The sequence below is a fragment of the Pelodiscus sinensis genome, chromosome 6 (genome assembly GCF_049634645.1).
Source record: "Pelodiscus sinensis isolate JC-2024 chromosome 6, ASM4963464v1, whole genome shotgun sequence".
In the NCBI taxonomy this organism is placed as follows: Eukaryota; Metazoa; Chordata; order Testudines; family Trionychidae; genus Pelodiscus; species Pelodiscus sinensis.
In genome coordinates this window covers 34,261,299-34,278,084 of record NC_134716.1, presented here as the reverse complement: position 1 = coordinate 34,278,084, position 16,786 = coordinate 34,261,299, and the positions used below count along the sequence as shown (strand labels likewise).

The window sequence follows — 16,786 nt, the reverse complement described above, 5'->3', positions numbered from 1 at the left end:
CCGCTATTTTGAAATAACTGTTTCAAAATAAGCATTATTCCTTGTGGAAAGCAGGGGCAATTCTGAAATAACCAGCCTCTTATTTTGAAATAACAGGCTTGGTAGTGTGGATGTTCCACTTGTTATTTCAAAATAAGGGAAGTTATTTCGAAATAACTCCTTAGTGTAGATCAGGGCTAAGATAGGGCTTAGGGCACTGGGACTCCACTGAGGTGAATGGTACAAGCTTGAGTCAAGCCTAGACCCAGGGTTCAAGCTCTATTCCTTTGCAGTGTAAACTCAGCTCCAATGGACTCTTGTTCTGGGAGTCCACCAAAAGTTCCCCAAAGCCAACTTTCTTTGTCCCTCAGCTCTGAAGTTTGGGGAACTGTCAAGTTTTCCCATACTGCACCTCAAATACAGGGTTAGAGAAGCCATAATGTGCGAGGGCACTAGGACATCTGACATATGGGTGGTTGGATGGGACTGCATAATACAGTGTAAATTTTGGAGCACTAGGTTGGGACCAAGTATCACCAATTCCTATCCTGGATTTACAAATGAGTATAGGCATTCAAACCTTAGATTATAGACTCCAGAGTCTCCTAACTTGACTTCTATTAACTTATATTTCAGTGTACCATAAGACACTATCCTGTGATAAATGTGTTAGCTATTAATAGGCCCGAACCAAAACCCAGATCAGAGCTTTATATTTGGCCCCCTCTTCAGATACAAATAAACTCCCCTGGATTTGGGAGGCAGTAAGATCAGGATCCAGTCTTGGTATCCAGACCCATCTCTACACAGGATTCTATATTATCCTTTTTTGAAAGGTGATACCCCCAAATCGACTCACTCACACTCTGGAACAATCACCCACATTTAGAGAATAAGTAAGATCCATAGTCTAGCTCCCATCACCAGAAGACAGAGGTAGCAGGAGAAATTGAGCAGAGAGAAAAAGTAAAGAAGGGGAACAAAGAAGTGGCAGAAATGCAAGGCGACAACTGTGGAGAGAGTTGAAAGAGAAAGAAAAAGAAAGAGAAAGAGAGAAAGGAAAGGAGAAAGGAAAAGAGAAATGTAGTAAAGCATTTAAAGATGAAAAATGTAGAAAAATAGCCTTAATGGAACCATGGATACTAAAAAAAAATTCAAGACTCGGCAAGATTCAAAAGGCAAAGTGTAGTCTAGAAGTAGAAGAATAAGTCAGATCCACAGTCCATGACTAGATCCTGCTAAAGTCAGTGGGAGAAGTTTCATTGGCGTGGAAGTAAACCAGCAGTGACCACCTTTTGGAAATTTCACATTAAGAAGAAGAAAAGAAAAGTAGGCATAAAAAGAGGGAACCATCAGGAGTTGGAGCGGGGGACGGGGACTGAATTCTGCCTACGGATACATGCATGAATTTCTCCTGGCCTTCAGATTGTTAAAATGTTGTAGTTCTATGCAGTACTTTGACTCTGGTTTAATTGTAGTTTAGCAGTTTCTAGCACAAAAGAAACCTAAACATGTTCCCAATTTTGTAGATGGAGAATGATGTCACTTTCCCTCTTTCAATGACTAACTCATTTGAAAATTTGACACACAGCTACCTTTTATCTTACACTGGATTCCAGCTCCTTTCTTTACAAACAGCTTGGGTCAGGTGAGTATGTGTGTGTTTGTAAAGGCAAACTGTGCCATTCAGCCAGGAAGGAACGTACAATATTTTCCAGCAGTGCCATGTCTAACATTGGGTTAATCTGATGCCATGCTGAAGTTGTTCTCAAGGACTGACAATGTAAAGCGATACACCTTTTAGCAATTAAATAAGGCTAAAAGACTAAACATATTTGTATTTGTCCAAAGTATTTGAGATAAGTCTGAATGAGGCAAACGAAGGTACTGTAACCCAGGTAACATAAGCAGGTTAATCAGATCTCATTGTCTGACAAAAACACTCAACTCAGGAGAGTTTCATAATATCTGGAGGGTCTTAGTCAGAAAGGACCATGTCTGGCCCCAACATGCAGCTTGAATAACTCAGGTAAGTATTGAAGGGGTTCTCTCCAGAGTACAGAGCAGAAGCAGAACCATTTTATGAGCATCATTACAACTTTCATAGCTCTTGTACCCACACTGCAGGAAGAGAGGTTTAAACTGAAGGATGTGCAGAGCAATAGATCCTGTAACCACAGCCCACCCTGCCTCTAAAGAGCTCCTAACTATAGTCACCCTAGAAATCCTGATTGAGGATTCACTTCATAAGTACATAGGGGACACATCCCCTGAGTTGACTCCTGGTATCCTGTCCCTTGCCACCATGCAGCAGAACTTCAGTGGTTACAACAGGTCTAAGGCTGTCCTTGGGACCTTGGAAGATGTGGACTGGGGGCTTTTGGGGGTTACATATATTTTCAATGACATTTTCAAAGGGTCTCCATAAATATGCCTTGATGTTATAAACTCCAGCCATCCAAAAGTACAACCTTTGGCACCTTCAGTGGGTTTAGCGACTTGTTCTTACTTTGCTTTTGCATGCATAAATGAAGGGCTATACTTACAAGTATTGCAGGAGCAATCAGAGACCTTTCTTTCTGCACCTCATTCACTACTGTGTTAGTCCTGGGTTTCTTTCACCAGTGCAACTCCTCTGAAGACAACAAGAGAAAGGCAATAGCTGATCAGGCCCTTTCACTGGCAACTGTTAATTAGCATGTTTGTGAAATTGTGTCCACCATTTTAGAGTAAGGTTCACAAGAGGTGATCTCACTGCCTGATTTCAAGGCTGAAAATTGTTTGTCCCTGGGCTGCCTGACAAATTATTTTATATGTTAGTTTTAAATAATAAAAAGGCACTCATTCAACTATTTCACAACAGCTAGTCCCTGACAGTAGACCAGGCATACCCCTTTGTGGCAGAAATGGCTGCCTAGCTGAGCTAATTAAAAGAGGAAGGGCTACCTGGAAGGCAATAAAGACCTCTCTCGGAGGACAGAAAAGGGAGGGGTAAGTGGAACAGGCTGTGTTTGGAGAGGAGAAACCACAGAAGTGGAGTCAACACCTGTAGCAATTCCCTGTAGCTAAGGGAGGTAGCACAGCTACCTGCCACTGGGAAGCTGTAAGACTCACAATAGAATCACCAGAGATCCTGGGTGGGGTGGATGTGAAGCCTTCAGACAAAGGATATTTTAAAGGAATATTTTTATTTGCTAATGTTTAGACAAGAAACACTGCTAAAGGAGACTGAGCATGGCAGTGCCATGTCACACCAACAATAATACAACACAACTGTAGAAACACTCAAGTAATCACACAAACAGGAACCTAGCCAACTACCTTTTCAGCCCCTCTTTCAGTATAAGAAGCATTCCCTCAGTTGTCTTTTGAAGCATGCCTGGGGCATCCTTAAGTTAAACAATTTCAGACTTAAGAGACAAACAAATTTCAGAGTCACTGTAGCCTTCCCACAAGGCACCTTGCCCCCTCTTTTTTATAATGAGATGGATCTAGCTCGGCAGCTGTGGTGGGATGGCATGGCAAGAGAGGCAGGCCAATTAGGACCAAATAAATGTAGCTCTTAGCGTTCCCTGATTATCTAGCTCCTAAGATGGTTCAGATCCTAAGAGATAAGTCAAGATAGATATATTAAAAAAAAATCTCAAGACAGTGAAGCTTCAGAGGTTACTGGTGTGGCTAAATAATAATAATAATTCCCTGAAGAAGCAGGGCTTATGGAGAGCTTTAAAGCAGAAGAACATGGCAGTCAGAAAGGAGGTGGGGGAAGAGAACACTGATCCAGGTGTGTAGAGTTACACAAAAGCCATGTGGAAGAAAAAGAGGGTGAGAGATATTGCAGGAATGTAAGAAGCAAGATCAGGAAATGAGAATAGAGCTAAGGATCAGGGTGAGATTATAGAGGGCTTTCCAGGGAAGGATGAGGAGCTTAAATTTAATGCTAGAAAAGATGAAGCCACTAAATATGCTTCACAGCAGAAGCCAGTGGCCATTCTGGGAAAGGTTCCTCCTGAAAATTTCATCTATTTAACATCTGCATGACTGTTGCAGTGTCCCCCCTCACCTCCCTTTTCATTCAAGGCATGCTCCAGTCTTGGCTTGAAGGCAGCCTAATACCCTTTTACTAAAATATGACATTTAAATAATTCCTTTTAAGGAAAAGCTCACTTTGAAATTACTGTTGGAGTGAAAGCAGGCCCTCTGAAAATTGGGAATGATAGTTTCTTGGGAGCTTTGTGGGAGGCTCTAAAGAAAGTTCTCAGAGGCTAAGTTATACCCTTTGGCAGGCAGAGAAAGAAACATTGCCTTGATGAATAAATTGCTCTGGAAACAAAAAATGAAAGAGCTAGAAACTCAACATAAACTGATTCAGTCAAAGTGTTACATAGTCTTGTAGGAAAGACATCACTTGGTATATGAAATACTGAACAGGCATACAGGTCCAATAAACAGATCTGGGAATAAGATGGGTTGAATGTTGATATTACAGCTAATGAAACAGTCCTAGAAAACTAAAGATACCATGTAGCTGCTTTGGCACTTTACTACCAGACATCAGCAAACAGGGAGATTTATGGGATATGTTAGCTAAAATACAACAGGAGTTCTGAGGAAACACACAGATAAAGTAGCAAAAATTTCCAAATACAAAGCTTTGGAAACAAGCAAGCTAGGGGAGACAAACCCTTTGGATTGTTAGTGTGAAGACGACTTAGGTGAGACTATCAGAAATGTGCTTGAATATGCTGAGGGCTCTCTTTCATGTTTCATCAGAAACAGACATTACTTGCAGACAGATCAGGCAAACAGTCTTCATTGTGATATTACTCTAGAAGAGTAAATATTAGAATTTATGTTCCTCACACTGCACCAGCCTTTGCTCAATATAGACTATTATTATAGCACACTACTTGACAGTTATGACTGAATGCTTGGTGCACCCTGATTAACAAAGAGATCCAGCCATGCAGAATGATCTAGTGATTTTTTAAATAAGCATTGTCTATTTTTAGAACAAATAATTGAAACTGGGCACCACCATCCCCTTATCCTAGATGCAGAAAAAAACATTCAGCAGGAGCATGGAAAAGTGAAGGGAGTTACTATACACCACACAATAACAGGATCTTCCTTGATAACTGCCTAACTTATAAGAACTTATTTCAGTGCAGCATTGCCTTGATATGATTTGTGGTTGGTCCCTACCAAATGATATCAGATGTCAGGGCCTTGCAAGATGGCTTCTCCCAAAGTATATTCATGCTGTGGAGTTTGAGTATGTTCTCATTCAGCTTGTATTTTTGGAGCAAAGGTGTCACAACCAGCATGCAAGTTGTCCTCTCTTTCAGAGATTTCCATTTCCAGGAAAGTAACTCAGTCCCCACAATTGGCTTAGCGAGGTAAAGGCCAAAAACAAATTATCTTGCTGCCTGACACAACTCCCCTGAAAAAAATCCAACATTACAGCATTTCTTTTCAAAGACTGAAGCATGCTCATGCATTAACCAAAAGAACATGCAAGGTGATGTGTAAATTCCCCCTGCAGTGCTTGTGTTAGAACTGGCAGAGAGAGATACAACTGCAGCTCTAACACAGATGTGTAAACTGGCCACTGTTTGCTGCATCTGTCTCTTCCAGCTTGTCACAGAGTGACTGCCCCATTTAAGAGGGAGAGGGGCCTACTGCTAAAGTGACTCATTAGCTGCCCCTCAGATGTCCCTAAGTAAAGGCTGCAGGGTATTGGCTAAAACCTACAGTCTAGCAGGGCATATGGACCTAGCAGGATGGGGATCAGGCCATTGAATTTGTTAATATGCAGCTCTCTTTCAAAGTCCTTTGCTCCAATTATTCCTTGAGGTGGCCATAAAAGGTTACAGAAAATACAACAAAAGACCAAACAAGTCAAAATAAAATTCCCAGAGAAGGTGGGGGAATGGGAGCTAATGCTGAATCCCTTCCCATTTCTTCTTCTTTCCTTTTCTCCATGTTTGCTCGGTCATGCAAAAAGATCTGCACATTCACACCCAGCTCCCATTCACAGTCCTATTGGCTTCAGCAAGCCCCTGTGTGGAATGGGGGTCTATTCATGTAGGTCTCTTTGCAAAATCAAACTAACAGCTTGAAAGTTCTCTGGGGCAAGGACCTAACTGGTGTTGTATGTGTCCATAAAGCTGTGCAATGCTCTGAGAAGCTATACAATTAATAATAAATCATTATTAGTCATTAATGCTGGAAATCTAAATTTGTATTAAGACCTGTTATGTTGCAGTCCTGTTGTGTGAGATCCAGGCAGGTTTAGCCTGAACTTGTCCAGAGATCCAGTGAAATAAATGAGGTTCAGTATGGGAGAGGGGAACCTATCTTCACAGGTCATTGCAAGATTAAGATCTACTGGAGAAACCAATATCTGTCTCTCATTTATTTTTAGAACCCGAGGCTTCAACCAAGGACTTTCCAAAGAAGTAGTAAGAGACTTTCTGTGACCTGAAGAGTTTAGAGTGTAAAAATGGATGAGAGAGGCAAAAATGAGGTTGTGGGGAAATAGCACGACCACATAGAGATTAAATGACTTGACCAAGGACACCTGAAGAAGAAGTCTGATTAGCTTGATAGCTTGTCTCTTTCACCAACAGAATATGGTCCAATAGAAGACATGAAGGACTCACCCATCTTGTCGCTCTTATATCCTTGGATCAACACAGCTGTAAAAACAATGCAAATATAATTGCTTTAGGTCCATTCCAAAAATTTTGACTCTAATATAAAAATTCAGTTCAGTTGAAAGTTATGAAATATTCCAGTCCAAAATAGAAAAATATCAAGATCAAAGATTTGTTCAAAAATAACCCTGAGTTCTGTTCATGTGCTAGGATATCCCTCATTATCTGGAGATCATCCTGCACTCAGGCCCCTGTAAAATGTGTAAAAGTAAATAATAGAGCTGCTCAAAATCTGTAGTAGAGCTGCTCAAAAATCAGAATTTCTATCCTGAAGAAAATGTTGATATTCTGAAATGTATTGTAATCTCAAAGTGAGATTCACCTTGAAATACAGTCCTGAAAATTTTCATTGAACAGAAAGTTCTGGATTAAGATTTTTTTTCATTTTTCATTTTATCATTTTCAATCAAAATGTAGGCATTTCTAGATTAAAACATTTTGTTCTGGCTTGGTTCTAATTTGAGGGCTCGATGACTAGGATTGCATCTCCTACAATACACATTGGTCCTGTGACTTCAATGAAGCACCATGGAATTTCTGAAGTGACTGGAGGGAATCATGGAAGATGTAGTCTGCCTAGGGTTACTGCTTACAGAAGAGAATGGGGAAATGAGTCCCTCAAACTGCAATTCCCATGAGGCATTGCATCCTGTCAAACAGACACAGATTAATATTTAACTGAATTATGAAATTTTCCTGAAGAAAATTTTGACTTTGCATAAACTTCATTTCCATTGAAAATATCCAAATCAGCTCTCACTGAAAGCTTTTAGAAACAGTTGAATAGGAGAAATAATTGGATTGTTTTTCCTTTATTTTCAGTCAGGAAAAGTGGAGTAGTGAAAACAACTCATTTGATAAGGATTTTATTTGTTTTTCATAATTTGCCTCTATTGATTCATAAAGAAATCTTATCAAGTAATAAACACCACCACCACCCCACCCCTCCACCCCCGATTCCTACGGGGCAAGTGAGGGAAATGAGGATTAAACAAAGACTACTTCTGACACAAAATGGGTTTGGGAGCTTCCTTCTCTGAACTCTAAGTTGCACTAGACAACATAGCTTAAATACCTGCTTGATTGGATTTCTAGTTTAGATGAATGGGCATGAAAATTAATTGAGCTCATGACCTTCCCTCACTTGTACTTATGGTTTAAGTCCATGCATTGATTTTTTTTTCTTTTTGCAAAGATAAATGCGCAATTTAATATCTGAGTTAATAATACCACAGTCATTTAACATCAAGAGGGAAAATTATTAATAACTATCCATTATCCAAAATAGTCATGATTTTTGGCATTCCTGACACTACTCCAGAGTTCTCATGTGACCTCAGAGTTGGAATGGACAGAAAATACATCACTTTTTCTAGACGGGTACTTTCAAGGTATGCAAAATCTCACAAAGAGATTCAACAGTTTCATATAGAGAACAGAGACTTTAAGCTAAAATTTTCATCTTCAGCGTTGTTCACATCAGACATGAAGGGAAACAAAATCAACAAATACTTTGAATCGACACTGGTGGAAATCAGACATATGAGCCAGTCCAAAGGACAAATTGCATAGATAGATGGGACATTGATGGATGGGAGTGAATAAACAAAGCTTTGAGCCAAATTCTTCTAATTTGCACCAGCATAAAATAGAGTGTCTCCATTACGTTTAGGAGATAAAAAAAGAATATAAACTGTCCATCTCCAAATACAGGCTGAAATTAGACAGAGGTTTTCAACTATCAGAAAAATGAAGGCCAGGAACAGCCTTCTAAGAGGAGCAGTAGGGAAAAAACAACCGACTAGGTTCAAGACTTTATAGGGTGGATGGTATGATGAAACTGCCTACAATGGCATGGAGCTGATCTGTGACCATCTTCAATGGTGGATGATGGAGCATTCGATAGAGAGGGCTGAGTTACTACAGAGAATTCTTTCCCAGGTGTCTGGCCGGTGGTTCTTGCTCACATACTCAAGGTCTACTAATTGCCATACATAGGTTCAGGAAGGAATTTTTCCACTGGTCAGATTGGCAGTGATCTGGAAGATTTTTTACTGGAGCCTGAGGCATGGTTCACTTTCTGGTTTATACTAGTATAAATGGTAGATTCTCTGTAATTTGAAGTCTTTAAATCATAATCTTAGGACTTCAATAATTCACTCAGAGGCTAGGGGAGGTTCTGTGATCTGCAATGTGCAGGAGGTCAGACTACACTAGATTGTCCAAAGGGACAATCATGAATACAAAGGGACTATCGTGAAGTACCAGACTGAAACAGAATGATGGGCCCCGTAATTAAGTATCCTGTCTCAGAGTAGCCAATACAGATGCTTCAGAGGAAGATTTAAGAACTCCACAGAAGGCAGATGTGGGATAACCTGCCATGCAAAATATGATGAATAGTAAGAGACTACCTTAAACCCTTAAGCATGAGGGGTATTATCTCATTGAAATCAATGGAATTACTCCACATTAATACCAGAATTTGTGCCACTGTATAGGTGACACTACACCTCCCTGGAGATTTTTAAGAGCAGATTAGAAAAACATTTGTCAGAAATGGTCTAGATTGGTGAAAGGAAACCTAGGTTAGTGAGTGGACCACATGAGTGTGCTGTAAGATTGGCCCTTCATCTCAGTGGGATGCAAGATTGTCATAACCAAGACAGTCTCCAAGGACAAGGTAATTTTGCTAACTATGGCCGAGTACCTAGAATTTGCAGGGTGTGCTGATTGATTGGAAGCAGAGTGCACAGCTCAGACAGTCAATGCATTTTACTTCATGTGTCACTTTTGTAATACTGGTAAGAAAAAAAACCTAAGTGGACAAAAATCAGCACCTCTGTACGTGGGCAATAAACAAAATGTCTCATGGGCCACATGTAGAAACCCAATAGGTGGCACGCAGCCCTGAGGCCGCAGGCTGCCCACCACTGCTCTAGATAATACTTAGTCCTGCCATGAGTGTAAGGGGCAGGACTAGATGACCTCTGGTGATCCCTTTCAGTTCCATAATTCTATGATTCTTCATAGAAATACTGTTAATATGTTTATAGTGTAATTATGATAAATTTTGTGCAAGATAAGGTATGTAAGATAGCATTGGAGAGATTATGATTTACTGAATATAATTATCCTATTTCTATGCATGTATCTCTTTTATCTAAAGTTACAAATATTGACTACATAGTCAATACAAAAGCGTTTGCACCTAGGGAATGCTCATCGAAAAGAAATGCAATCAGTTTGATTAGCTAACTGGGGACAAGTCAGTGGACCATTAGGAGGAACAACAGGTCTTTGAAGATGCTAATCTCCCACTTTCCTCACAAGGTTTCCTGGGATTCTGCAAACCACCTCTGACTTTGTTGCTGCTTTGACACTGCAGGAACATGTGACTAAGTCACCTGGTACTAGACTCCCTGATGGAACACCGGTACTTTTCCACTGATGGCGGGTCAGGTAGTGGGGGCAACCACAATGGGCAACAAGAGTTCCTGCTGTGTTTAAGGTAGAGAAGTGAGATACTCAAGGGTCATTCTTCACTGAATCCCCACCCAGGATGCCTGCTGAGAACATCCAGGAAACAAAGATAAAGCCTGGGGGAGGGGGAAGACTGGGCCCATGCTGGAAAAGATGTCTGACTGTGAAAGGAATACCTGGAGTTTAAGCTGCAAGCAAGCGGTTTGCTGAGTTTCTTGAAAACGATCTGCTTAAAACAAAGTTTAGGGTGAGAAATAACTGCTTTTAACCAGTTCCTTTTGTATCTAAATTGATATTGAATGTTGGTTTTATTTGCTGGGTAATCTGCTTGGATCTGTTTGTTAACCTTTATAATCACTTAAAATTGTCTTTGGTAATTATTGGTAATTTGGTAATTATTTGGTAATTATTAATTATAATTAATACATTTATTTTTGTTTTCTCTAAAACTAGTGGGAGCAAAGAGCTATGCATATATTTCTCCACACTGAGAGAGGGGGCAAATGTCATGAGCTGCTGCTGTGCAGTTCTCCATGCAGCACAAAACAGTACAATTTTGGCTTCACATTTCTGAAAGGGTGTGTACTAGAGTGCTGGCCAATTCCTTATGCTAGTCTAATTTTTCTAAGAACGATGTCTCAGGGAAGGCCTGAATGGCACAGAAAGAAATTCTTAATCCTATTTATATGCTACCTTTCCCCGAATTTTTGCCTTCCCTTGAGCCCTCCTGGTCATCAAATCAGGGAACAGAAATAATGCTAATTTTCTTATGCAACCAATGATTACTAACCAATAGAGCCCAACTTTATAGTATTAGGTACTAAACATGGACTGCCTAGTTAATCCACAGAACAAAAATCTTTTAATGAATAAATCTGAATGATGAATAAATTAAAAGAAATCATGATTTGTTTGCAGACAGGCCTCATGAAAAAAGAGGTTTTAAATTCAAAGAGCAAATTACTTGTTCAGTTCTAATAGGCTAATTGCTATATATTCTCCTTACTCTATCATTTCTCTTTTGGCAGGTGTTTTAGTGAGAAACAGATGAGTGATTTTGTCTGTGAACTACAAATTAACACAGTACTCATGATTTTAAAAAAAGGAGATGCTTAAAGTTAACATCTTAAATCTATATTCTGACACTTAAATAAAAGATTTAATATTTAAAATTACTGACCACCCAATGGGTCTTGCTAAGGCCACCCTAATCATACGTATGTTCATGTTTTTCTGATCTCGTGTACACCGTAAAGAATAGGAAAGTCTGAGCAACAGATTCGGTAACATTGGTGCAGATAAGAGCAAGCTATGTCTCCCTGCATCTGCAAGGTCCCATGTGCCCTGAGACAGATGTACCAGGAATGAGGGTAAGTGCAACCAGCTGCCCTCAGGACTCTTATTGGCAAGGGGAGCACTGCTTAAACTTGTCAGCACTCCAAAGGACCTTGATGGGGGGAGATGCTGCATAAGAACACTCCCCGGCCACATAGAACAAACACTCTTCTCAGCCAACACGGCCTATTTTTTAAATTGTGCTATCCTGCCTTATGGTCCCCATTGTATAGAGGAAATGGAAGTCACTTTCTGCCGCCTCAGCCCTCCTCTCTGATCAGCTTGATTCCCATGGCCCAGGGGCTGTCCCAAGTAGTGTATATGCTGTAATATTCCATTGTAATGTGGTTGTGGAAAATACATTATAGGTATTATTCAAAGGAGCAACCAAGAGATGTTCAAAACATTAACTGTGATTGCACAAAAATGACTTGGAATCATCTGACTAATTATGGTTGGGTGACACCATGGCTGCTTTTGATTACAGAAACTGCAAAAGAGCTAGAAAACACAATGTATCCAAGTGACTATCCGATCATGTCAGGATTTGTTTACAAAAAGAATGATCTTCATTAGTTCTCTATTTACACCTTAACAGATACTATCAACAATGCAAACAATCAACTGAGATTATGTGGAACCATTATTGTTAAGCAATATTATCATTAAGCAGAGATTAATGGATCTAAGCTCTATAATCAATAAGTATCTCTTAAGGGGTGTGCTTCACCAGCAGTGGGTGCTCTCATCTTGTGCTGAATCGCTCTGATCCACTTCAGACGTGTCTTAGTTACCAGCATCAACAAAAAAGTCTATGCATTCATCTAAGACAGATCATGTCTGATCATATGCTCTTGTCTCAATACTTGCAAGATGTTGCTGTCTTTTGTGTGGATGATGCATTCACCTGCACTGAACAAGCAGAACCCTTTTTTATGCAATGTTTGTATCTGTCGCTTCCCCGTGCCTTGTTAAATATCAAGTCTGGAATCATGGGCCACTCAGGCCTCTTTTGTGGCTCCAGGTGGCTCCTTCGTTGCTAGAGATAGTTCTGTCAGTACCTGGAGCTCTAGAAATGGGTCGAGACATTTTTTTTAAAAGATATTCCCTTCTTTAGTTGTTTCTTTTCTGTTGTTGTATTTGTTGTACCGTCTTGTAAAGGGGAAGGGGGCATATACCTGAAATGTAGAATAAATACGGATCAGCAGTGACGCATGTTGTGACAGAGTGCTCACCAGGAACTGCTGAGCCAGTGTTCTGTCACTCCAGCTCCAATTAAGGACACTGAATTAAAGCTGACTAGAGGAACCCGAGTGACAGAGGTAGAATGGCTGTCAGTCTGATTAGTTTGGGGTTAATGTACAGGCTCAGAGGAAGGAAGCAAAGAGGGAAGAAGCCATAGAGTGGAAGGAGAGAGGTAGCTCTTCCCTCTGGCAAGAAAGAGAAGCCCCTAAGGTCGAAAATCCCTAGTGATATCAGGTGAGAGGTGGTGGATTTGCACTATGTAAATAAACTCCCCTGGTGACTGCTAAGCCAGAAGGTCTCAGAGTGATTTTTGAAGCAAAGGCAAGATCAAGGGGGCTTTGCTAGCCCCTGTTACACATGTACTCATCAGGATTTATATATAAATACTCCAATTTCCTGTCTAATATGGTATGTTATGGACACAGTATCAGAACAGAATGGGATGGCATGTAATTTATCCTGATCATTTTTTTGGGGAGGGGGGGGGGAAAGGAGGTGTTTGGAATCATAGGACTGGAAGGGACCTTGAGAGGTCATATAATCCAGTCTACTATACTCATAGCGAGACTAAGTATTATTTGAACCACTCCTGACAGGCGTTTTCTAACCTATTCTTAGTAACACAGCTATTTCTCTGTGACTATTCTTAAAAATCTCCAATGAGGAAGATTCTATAATCTCCCAAAACAATTTATTCCAGTGGTTAACCACCATTACAGTTAAGGAGTTGTTCCTAATGTCCAGCCTAAACTTCCGTTGCTGCACTTTAAACCTATTGCTTCTTGTCTTATCCTCAGAGGTTAAAAAGAAGAATTTTTCCCTCTCCTTGTACAACCTTTTATGTACTTAAAAACTGTAATCATGTCTCTTCTAGGTCTTCTATTTTCGGGTACGTCTAGACTACAGGCTTCTGTCGACAGAAGTTTTGTCGACAGATACTGTCGACAAAACTTCTGTCGACAAAGAGCGTCTAGACTACATTCAGTTCTGTTGACAAAGGAAGCTGCTTTGTCGACATGGTAGTGTGTACGCAAAGGACAGTTTACATGCAATAACACCTTCTGTCGACAGAAACTCTGTCGACAGAAGGCATTATGCCTCGTAAAATAAGGTTTACCAGCGTCGACAAAACTGCTGAGTTCTGTCGACGTTATGTCGACAGAACTCAGCAGTAGTGTGGACGCAGGTATAGTTTTGTCGACAAAAGTCCACTTTTGTCGACAAAACCCTGTAGTCTAGACACTCCCTTCCAGACTAACCAAACCCAGTTATTTTCAATCTTCCCTCAAAGGTCATATTTTCTAAACCTTTAATCATTTTTGTTCTTCTTTGGACTTTTTCCAATTCATCCATATTTTCCCTGAAAGATATAATACCAAGAAGTGGGCACAATACTCCAGTTGAGGCCCAATCAGCATGGAGTAAAGCAGAAGAAATGTTTCTCGTGTCTTACTTTTAATATGCCTGCTAATACTTCCCAGAATTATGTATGCTTTTTTTTTTGCAAGTTTAGTTTGTGGTCCACTATGACTCCCAAGATCCGTTTCCATAGTACTCCTTCCTAGATAATCATTTCACATTTTGTATGCATGCAAATGACTGTTCCTTCCTATGTAGAGTATTTGCATTTGTCCTTATTGAACTGCATCTGATTCACTGAAGACCATTTCTCCAGTTTGTCCAGGTCATTTTGAATGATAATCCTATCCTCCAAAGTACTTGCAACTCCTCTCAGATTGGCATCATTCACAAACTTTATAAATGTACTCTTTATGCCATTACTTAAATCATTCATGAAGATCTCAAACACAACCAGACCCAGAACTGATCCCTATGGGACCCCTCTCATTATGCCCTTCCGGCATAACTGTGAACTATTGATAACTACTCTCTCAGAATGGTTTTCCAACCTGTTATGCACCCACTTGATAATAGTTCCATTTAGGTTGTATTTCCCTAGTTTGTTTATGACACAGTATCAAAAACCTTACTAAAGTCAAGATTTGCTACATCTACTACTTTCCCCCCCATCTACATAACTTTCTTTGACAGGGCAACAAGCTATTAGGTTGGTTTGACATGATTTGTTCTTGAGAAATCCATGTTGTTGCTAATCACCTTATTATCTTCTAGATCAGCCGTGGCCAACCCGCGGCTTGCGAGCTGCATGCGGCTCTTACCCCAACCCTGGGGTGCGGCTTGTGAAGCCCCCCTCCCCATGCCCCAAGGCTCATAAAGTTGTCCCCGTGCCCCCTGAAAATGGCCCTCTCCTCCTGGCTCCCTGTGCTTTCCGGAGCAGGGGAGCCGTCTGGTGCGGCCATTAAAGATGGAGTATTAAAGATGGTGTCAGCCACAGGAGCCTGATGTGGCCAAAAAGCCTCCAAATGCATTTTCTTAAAAGGGCCGTCCTTTTTTTGCCCCGGCTCTTCACACTGGATCCACTGATATCTTGGCTGTTTGCCTGAAATGGGTTGGCCACCCCTGTTCTTGATGTTTGTAAATAGTTACTTAATTATTTATTCCATTATCGTTCTGTGTACAGACGGTAAGCTGACTTGTTTGTAAGTCCGTGTGTTTTTCTTATTTCCCTTTTTATAGACTGGAACTGGTTTTGCCCTTTTCCAGTCTTCTTGAATTTCTTATGTCTTCCATGACAGGTAATCACTGATCAGCATTTCTCAAACTGGGGTTTGCAAGAGTACTCCCAGGTGTACCGGTAGTACTCCACGAGGTGTACTGGTAGTTCGGAATAGGAACCTAGTCCGAACTACCTAGTTCGAGCCCCGTGTAGCCGCGCTACATGGGGTTCGAAGCAGCGGGGATTTAAAAATGGCGGCTCCCCGCTTATGCAAATGAAGCCTGGGAAATTCAAATCCCGGGCTTCATTTGCAAGTGCGGTATGCCTACATTACCCTCCTAGTTCGAACTAGGAGGGTAGTGTAGACATACCCTAATAGATTAGTAAGACATAATTTCCCTTTAAAGAAACAGAAAAGTTCTGTTATTTCATTGACTTTGGAATGTTTCTGTTTTCCATTTTAAGAAGCATATTTCATAAGGAAGGCTTTGGAATATGTTGAAATTGAACCAACACAATTCGGATTATTTCTTTTCTTTTTTTTTTTTTTTAAACAAAGCAACTTTGTCTTTAAAACAAGCTTTTCTTTTTGACTGATGTGTAGAATAAAATATTTTGAGGGTGAGGCTTTTAATAATGGCATCCAACCAGGGCAATGCATACAAAGAACAAAGAACACAAGAGTTGAGAGAATCCAGAAACAAGTTAAATATTTAAAAATAAAATTTTCATTGTATAAATAATCCATTACATGATTAAACAGAAAATAGCTGTTTAAATTTTACTCACTGCAGCAGTTGTGAAATCTCTTGCTGCTCTGAAATACCAATGCAAAAAGGCCATCACCCCATGAGAAAGAGAGACAGAGAGAGTGCACACATGCACCTTTTCAGAATGAAACACACTGAGCTGGAGCCAAATCCTGCTCACCTTATGCACACAAGTAACTGGCTGAAGTCAATGGAATGGTCACATGGGTAAGAGACACAGGGCCAATTCTAGTAAAAAAAATAATAAACAGGAGTGGTTGAAAGAAATCAACACTCCCTACTGGAAAAGAAGATTTGTTTTCAGATAAGATTTCAAATTCAATGGGGGAATTGATAAGGCAGAAAGGTACACAAAGGCTGTTCCAAAAGGTAGAAGGTGCAGTAGAAAAGAATTCTACATTAATAGATTGTGTAAAAGGGCACAAAAGAAGGCCAATGCTGATCTTTTTACACATGCACACATACTCATTATGAATAAGGCCGACTATAACCAGGAGGCAACCAGACAACTCTCGAACACCACATTTTACAAACCTCTCTCCTCTGATCCCACCTCGGAATACCAAAAGAAACTACACTGTCTCCTTAAAAGCCTCCCCACAGCTATTCGGGAACAAGTCCACACAGAAACACCTTCTGACCCCCGACCAGGATTGTTCTATCTGCTTCCCAAGATC

The 16,786-nt window shown here is 40.4% G+C and overlaps 1 long non-coding RNA gene across 2 annotated transcripts in view; it reads right to left on the bottom strand.

Moving 5' to 3' along the window:
• LOC142829842 (uncharacterized) overlaps positions 1-16,786 on the bottom strand; it is a 28,310-nt gene that overhangs the window by 10,277 nt on the left and 1,247 nt on the right. Inside the window, exons 2-4 of one of the 2 annotated variants that reach the window (XR_012904681.1) lie at positions 12,247-12,694; positions 6,645-6,680; positions 2,526-2,614 (exon numbers count right to left, since the gene is read on the bottom strand). This is a non-coding gene — a long non-coding RNA (uncharacterized LOC142829842). The remainder of the gene's footprint in view (positions 1-2,525; positions 2,615-6,644; positions 6,681-12,246; positions 12,695-16,786) is intronic. The other variant, XR_012904682.1, reaches the window with a different exon arrangement.